This window comes from Vitis riparia, chromosome 9, assembly GCF_004353265.1.
Source record: "Vitis riparia cultivar Riparia Gloire de Montpellier isolate 1030 chromosome 9, EGFV_Vit.rip_1.0, whole genome shotgun sequence".
Classification (NCBI taxonomy): domain Eukaryota; kingdom Viridiplantae; phylum Streptophyta; class Magnoliopsida; order Vitales; family Vitaceae; genus Vitis; species Vitis riparia.
In genome coordinates this window covers 12,131,730-12,140,556 of record NC_048439.1, presented here as the reverse complement: position 1 = coordinate 12,140,556, position 8,827 = coordinate 12,131,730, and positions in this window count along the sequence as shown.

Sequence of the window (8,827 nt, the reverse complement as noted above, 5' to 3'; positions counted from 1 at the left end):
ATACCTCAATGGGGATGTATAGGAGATCTGACATGTACTCCACTAAAATGATGATATGGGAGTCTATGTGCCTAAGATAACTCCATCAGAGAATCATGACCATATCATAAAGTATGAGCATGATTGAATGACTCAAGAAAGGCTCCACTGGGGAATCATCATAAAATAGAAACAAATCATCAACTCGACATGTATCTCATAAATGGGAAGGATCATGCGAATTAATGGAGATATACAAATCTCAACCAAAAGGGAATTTGCCCAAGTATGACATCGGATGTACAGTAAGTCAGAAAATCAGATGACATCAAATAATCCATCATCAATGTGTAATCCCAATCATCCATATCCACAATTGAATCGGATCCAAAAATCAAAGAGATGTCTCCTAGAAGAAGAAGCATAATGATATCTAAATATCAACCAAATCTCAAATACTTGTTCGAGTAGGGGCTGTCAAATATGACATCGGATCCCATGGCCTCAGGGTGGTCTTAAGACACGGGACGAAACGTAGGCTAGGGTGATAGGATAATAGAAATGAAGGGAAACTAAGCCTAAATACCCAATGATCAAAACTCATGCCCTCATGTACAAAATGCAATATGTATAGAAAATCATTTAAGTCGTTGACCTAAGAGTGCCCTATGTGAGTATAATAGTAATAATGAGGCAATGAAGAAAATCAAACTGATAATGAGATGTGTAAGAATAATACAAAGAAAATAACAAATTGGGAATAGGTCGTTGTAAGAAAAGAACAAGGGGTGAAATGAAGGGGATGAATCGAAAGCAATAGTAAGGATGATGGTGAAACAATGAACATATAAAGAAGAATGATGATCAACTCAAATCAAAATATGGAGTGAAGTCACATCATCAATGAATGTAATGATGGAAAGGACAATAATCCAGAGCCTTTAGGAGAAGATTGCTCGTCTCTCATTCTAAAAACAAATGAAGTAAATATAAAGAATGGAGGGTATCGAAAAACTCACATGCGAACTCTCACCAACAAACATACTCAATAAAGCGACCCTCGAATATCAATATACATGCTCAATGATGGAAAATACTATGCACATACTCACATGCATTTATTTTTTTATTTTTTTATCTACATATATACAAATGCATATGCCCTGAACATAAACAAATGAGCCCCAAAGAAATAAGATCAATAATGGATGGACATGCTCTCAAACGCTAAAGTATCATAAACTCTCTCTAATGAGATGACCTTCTCAAACTAAGGATCTTTGGATCAACGCCCATGGGATAAATAATGGAAATGATGTGACTATCCTCCATGTAATGAACTAAGGAGGATCACCATTCAAGGTGGAGAAAAGATGAAATAGAACAAGTAGCAAATATAACAAAGAAAAAAAAATGAAGAACACAACCAATGAGATATGATGAAATATGGTAACGTGATGATAGAAAAATAATGAGAAGAATGCACCCATAGGCTCAAGGCTCATGAAACTCCTAAACAAAGCATGCATACACTAAAGAGCCCCTATCCTGTTGTAAAAGTGTAAGCAAAGTAATAAAAAAGAAAGGTTATGATGCACATGTGAGGCTTAATGGGTTAGCAACGGTCTATATGTCAAAAGGGGGATAATAAGGCATGTGGCTAACAGAAATGGTGACCACCCATCCTGTGAGAATTGGATGACTCTGAGAATTGGTTGTTGACTTTGAGAATTGGTTCCTGTCTAGATCCATCAACCATGCAACACCCACTAGGGTCAACTCCTAATGAAATAAGGTCCACTCCAATTAGGTCTGAACTTTCTTCTAGGATCTCTGATCAATCTTCTAATGACCCTCAAGATTAAGTCACCCATCTGTAATGGTTTAGACTTAACCCGCTTCTTGAAAGCGCGAACCATCTTCCACTGATAGGCATGAACATGGTCTGCTACCCTCGATTTTCTCTCATATAAGAGATTGAGTTGGTCTAATCGAGCATGAACCCAATCTGCCTTTGAAATTTGTTGTTCCAATGCTACCCTCAATGAACCCATCTCTATCTCAACTAGTAGCACTACTTTCATACCATACACAAAGGAATAGGGTGTGGCTCCTGTAGAAGTGCAAAAAGAAGTCTAATAAGCCCACAATGCAAAATATAGCTTCTTTGACCAATCCTGAGAAGTCTCAACCATCCTCCATAAGATTCTCTTAATATTCTTATTTGCAACCTCTACCGCTCCATTAGTCTATGGCCTATATGCGGACAACTTAAGATGTTGGATACCATATCTTTATGATAAGGTGTCAACCTTTGCCTTGAAATGCACTACTCTATTCAAAATCAACTCATGAGAGACTCCATAATGACATATAACGTGTGATCTAATGAAACTAATGACCTTAGATGATGTCAATCTCACATATGAGGTAGCCTCCACCCATTTAGTGAAGTAATCAATGGTAACCAAGATAAACTCATGACCACTAGAAGACTTTGGCCAAATCTTCCCAATGATGTCTATACCCTATACTGAGAATGGCCATGGTGAAGTTAGTGCATGTAACTTTGAAGGTGTCACATGAATGAGGTTCCCAGCATCTGGCACTCTGGACATCTCTGAACAATCTGGAAATAGTCTTTCTCCATGGTCAACCAAAAATAGCAAGTCCTCATGATCTTATGGGCTAACATATGCCATTCCATATATGGTTCACAGACTCCCGCATGAACTTCTTTCATCACTCAGTCGACAAAGGTGCAATCCAAGCACAATAGTAACATCCCATTAGCTGATCATCTGTACAATGTCTCCTCACAAATCACAAACTAGGTGGCTAACTGTCTTAATGCTCTCTTATCTCTAGCTGTGGTGACCTTAGGATATGTACCAAATCTTAGAAACTGGTATATGTCATGATACAAAGGCAAAGCATAATCTAACTCTACCTCGTCAATCAAGCAACAATAGGCAGGAACAGATCTCAACTGAATTAGTAAAGGAAGAACAATGGTATCAACAGGAATTTCAATCATGGAAGCTTGAGTAGCTAAGGCATCAACAAACTGGTTATTCTCTCTAGGTAGATGTGTATATCTCAAATCATCAAATTTCCCAACCAGTAGCTCCAAGTATGCATGGTAAAGCCTAAGCTTCACATCTCTAGTCTTCTAGTCGCCCTGAATATACCTTAATACCAAATCGGAGTCACCAAACACCTTCATCTATCTAATCCCAAGCTCAAGGGTTGTCTCTAATCCCAAGATACAAGCCTCATACTCAACGATATTGTTCTTGAAAGGGTGTTGATCGGAGAATGCCAAATGAATAGATTTAGGAATGTGGTAGCCATGAGGGGATATCAACAAAACACCTATCTCGTATCTAGAATGGTTGGCTGCGCCATCAAAGTAATTGCGCCAACCTAACAAGCTAGTCACAGTAGTGATATCCTCATCTGGGAAGTCATCATCAATAGTTCGACCAGTAGAAATTGGTAATGAGGCTAAGTGATCCACAACAATGCTTCCTCTAATAGCCTTCTAAGTAACACAATGAATATTGAAATTAGTCAAGAGTACCAACCATCTTGAGTCAACCAATCAAAGCAGGCCTATCAAACAAATATCTCAGGGAATCTAGACAGGATATCAAGTGCACTGAATACTCTATCATGTAATGTCTCAGTCTCCGAGTAGCCCAAACTAGTGCCAAACAAAAGAGCTCAATCATGACGTATCTCATCTCATAATCTAACATCCTCTTACTTAAATAATAAATAGCTTGCTCCTTTTTCGAATCATCCAGCAGAGCTAACATGCATCCTAAGGCTATGTCCGAGACTGACAAGTATAGGAGTAAGGGACAGCCTGGTGTAGGAGGCACCAAAACTAGAGGCGACAATAAATACTCCTTGATCCTCTCAAATGCGCGATGGCACTGATCATCCCAAACAATAGGCTAACTCTTCCTCAAGAGTCTAAAAATGGGCTCACAAATGTCTGTCAATCTGGTAATGAATCTACTGATATATTGCAATCTACCCAAGAAACCCCTGATATCTTTCTCAATTCTTGGCGTAAGCATGTTAAGAATGAGTCTGATCTTATTTGGATCCACTTCTATGCCTCTCTCATTGACCATGTATCCTAATAGCTTCCTAGAAGTCACTCCAAAAGTTCTCATCTTGGGATTTAGTCTCATTGAATTGTTTGATCATCTCAAAGAATCTCTCAAAAGATGTCAGTTGATCTGCTCTATCTCGAGATTTCACTATCATGTCGTTTACATAAACCTCGACATCCTGATGCATCATGTCATGTAAAAGAGTGGTCGCTGCTCTCTATTATGTAGCTCCTACATTCTTCAGCCCAAATGGTATCACTCTGTAGCAGTAAATACCCCACTTAGTAATGAAGGACGTCTTCTCATGTCTTCTAGAGCCATCAAGATGTGACTATACTCGAAAAACCTGTACATAAAGGATAACATTGAATGACCTATCGTACTATCAACTAGCATGTCAATGTATGGGAGAGGAAAATCATCCTTAGGACCGGCCTTGTTGAGATCTTGGAAATCAATACAAACTCTCACATTGCTGTCCTTTTTAGGAATAGGGATGACATTGGCTAACCACTTGGGATACTCGATCACTCATAAAAATCTCACGTTGAGCAGCTTTTGAATCTCATTTTTCACCTGCAAACTCCAACGAGGGGTGAAATTGTCTCAACTTCTGCTTAACAGGTATGGCATGGGGCAAAAGTGGTAAGCGGTGTTGGAGTATAGATGGATCAAGGCCCGACATGTCCTCATAAGACCATGCAAAAACGTCCAAATATGATACGAATAACTAGATGAGGCTATCTCTCTCATCTATAGATAAATCCAGTCCCATCCTCAACTTTCTATGCTAGTTTGCGGTACCGAAATCAACGATCTCAATGTCTCCTATAGCGGGTGAAACTCTCTAATCAATGAGGCTTGAATCAAAAGTAAAAGATGAGTCCTCATCTGAATCATGTTGTGCAATCTCATCATTTATATCAAATACTTGTGATGTGGGTAAATGGGGTGCAGATAAAGTGATATCACAAAAGATAAGTAAATACTCGAAAATGCTCAAATCCATAAATGAAAAATCATGAACATTGTCAAAACGAGAAAAAATCCCGATAAACATCAAATGAAAGAGGTGGGTCCACAAAGTCAAACGCTCCCCCAACTGGGCCAATAGTACTCTCAAATAAATCATCAACAACCATAGCATCCTTTGAAAGCTTTAGAGTAGGAGTAGTCTAAATCTCCTCAACAACCTTGATAGAAGACACCCCGAAGAGATCAACTGGTGAAACAAGCTCAGGCCAAATTATTCCATCAATCTGACTCATACCCATCGCGAACATCTCATCAATGTACTCGTCGTGTGGAACAACTCTATCTACTTTGTCCCCATTCTCAACGAATGTCCCATACTCAACAACCTCTTCCATGAATAGAGTGTCAAGAGGCTCATATGATCTAGAGATGTCAGGACAGCCAATGCAAACGTGGAAAAGCCAGGAGCTCCATCACTTAACTGAAGCTGATGGACAATATGTTGAAGATTAGCTTCTTGAACAACACCGAGTCCACTAAAAATCCCCTCTGAATGCATCTATAGCTCTAGTGGCCTCACATAGTCCGCCAAACTCATGCTATATGGCGAACATGATAGTTAAATGGTGTGTGAGACAATCGGGCCCTTACCCTTTCCTTGTGCAGTCACACCATGTATTGATAATCAACCTCAGTGGGAATGAACCCAAGTCCAAATGGTACATCATGATCAACGACATCTATAAACTCACTGGGCCCATACTAACATCACCCTAACCCCATCATGTCAAGTACCACTGTACTGTTGTGCTGATCAAATGACATAGCCACGAAGTCTGTACAAAAATCCTCAATCTTAAGAGTCTGCACCTCATCAAGTGTGAACCCAATCAAAAATAGGTCATCCTTACTATGCCTTATCTGAAGCACTAGCTCGAAGAGACAAACATATCTCCAATGGAGTGTACCGTGATGACCTTTCCATCATGAATGAACTTCACATTTTGATGAAGGAAATAAGAAATGGCTCCAGCCTTATGAATCCAAGGTTGACCTAGTAGTTGGTTAAAGAATGTGAGAATCCTCAAAACTTGGAACATAGTAGGTAATGTGGTCGGACCTATCAATAGTGTTCGACTGTACTGATGTAACATCGAGGACCAATCTAAATAATATGAGCATCCGTTGGCCCAAAGTCACTCCATCTACCTCATTAATCCCATCCACTACTATGGGCTCCAACTCTGACTTGTCACAACTTAGCATGTGAATATAATCATCAAACTCAACAAGGTCAATGAAATGTATGCCATCGATCGGAGGAGCAACTACGTGTGTAGTATGGGCTGGTAATGGGTTTGTTGTTACACTCGGCTAACCCAAGTGAACCAAATCCTGATCGATCAAGGCCTAGATGGCATGTCTCAAAACAGTACAATGGTTAGTCCCATGCTCTGGCCCTTGATGATATACACAATGTAAATCCATCATGAATTATGGTGGGATAGGCCGAGACAATGACTTAGGAGCAAAAACACTCAAAAGAGCGTCACTCCTAAATTGAAATGGCAACTATTAATTAGTTAGTCCATAGCAATCACTGGCAATATGAAAATGTACAAAATCAGTTATATATATTTCTTTATGGAAATATTAATGTATACGACAACCCTATAACTAGCTTCACAACCCATTATTGTCAGTTTTTGAAGTTGAGTTGCAAAAAGTGGATATTTTTCATTCTATTAAGAGATATCTCTAGTACTTGTATACTAGTGCTTTTATATTCATTTGTACAACAAACTAACTAACTAACCTCCTACCTGAAGACGTTTTTAACTGACTTTGGTTTGTTGCAGCTAATCTTGGTTTGTTGAAGCTGATACTAGGCAGTTAGCTTCTTGTGGCTTGGGTCTTCTTCTTATTGGTCAGCTAGGTGTTGTCTATTAGTTATATATAAAGGAATATTAATGGTTATTACCCAAACGTAAAACTTAGTAGTACTATGTACTGATTGTGTAGTTTACTGTGATGATAGAATGGTGAGTATTCCTCTAATGACATTAGTGCAACTAAATTTTAAATGTTTGGAGGAATACTAGAATCCTTACAAGTGGGAATATATTAATGACTTATGCATGCAGGATCAATATTTTTTTTTTATGCATGGTAACATTATCTAGCTTTAGCAGTACTACAAATGCAAGGTCGCCTTATTTTGATGTGATGAATTATGGAGCTGTTGGTAATGGAAAAACCAATGATTCACAGGTAACTATCCCTTTCTCCTCGTGCAGGTATTGAGAATTCAGCTAGAAGACGATGGTAATCAATTCCTTTAATTAGAGATATCATCATATTTTTATGCCCATTGGTACTACATGCACATAAATTGTATTATAAAATGAATAAAAAAGATATCTTTTATGTGCCATGCATGTACAGACATTTCTGAAGGCGTGGAATGAAACCTACAAAGTTCAACAACAGCGTGCTATCCTTAATATACCAACAAAAACATTCTTATTGAATCCTATCCAATTTTCGGGTCCATGTGTGCCCATAAGTATCAATGTTCAGGTGATTAATTTGTTGAAACTATGGAGGACTAAGCAATCTTTTATTCAAATTAATATAGCCTTCAACAAAATTCAAATGGACTTGAAGTTTAATATTTGAAGATATATAGTCTACTAGATGTAAAAGATGCTTGAAGTCATAAAAATCATTTGAAACCAATGAGTTAGTATACAAAAGTGAAACTGAGATAAACAAAAGTTATAGCATAAGGTTTTCAGAGCATACCTTGCATTGATTTGTAAAATTATTTGCATCACTTTAATTTTCTTAAACAAATCTTTACTTTATAAACATGTTTAACTATATTTAATTTCAATACTTTTACTCATACATATGGTAAATTCCTCAATCATTTTGAACATTTTTTTAATGATAATGTATCATAATCATAAAATATTATTAGTTGCCCTTGTACATACACAAATTAAACAAATAGCCTTAGTAGAGAAACAACTTGAAAAGCAACTCTTAAAGAGGTATATGTACCTAAAAAGTAAAGAAATCTCTATCAATCATGTAAATGTTGACATAAAGATATTATCAAATACTGTAGTCATAGACAATATATCTTCTCTATAGATGAAAGGAATGGTGAAGATTTCAAATCATGAATTGTGCAAGTACACTAATATAGAAATTGTTAGCAAAATATAGAAAGAAGCAATTAAGGCAAAAACTAAATTTGTCAATAAAAGTATCACTACCTAAAGTTTGATTCTTAAAATCTAAGCTTAATTGGATACAAATGCACTTAAAGTTTAATATCTAAGGATATAAAGTCTTTTGGATATAAATGATACTTGAAGTCATAAAAACCATTTGATACCAATGAGTTATTATACAAAAGTGAAATTGAGATAAACAAAAGTTATAGCATAAGGTTTTTTGAGCATACCCCACATCAATTCTAATAATAATTCAATCATATAATTGATCATTCCCAAAGGATTTGATATATACTTTATGATATCGTGACAACATATTTTCATAAATATGTTAAAATCCTCAAAGTATTTAAAAATGCTTGAAGCAACCAATTCCTTGAAGAGTTAAAATGTTTACAACAAATAATTATTTGAATTTAAAATACATGATGCAACCAATTCCTTGAAGGATTAAAATGATTGAAGCAATATTGATTGAAAAATCAGATATCACATTCTAGA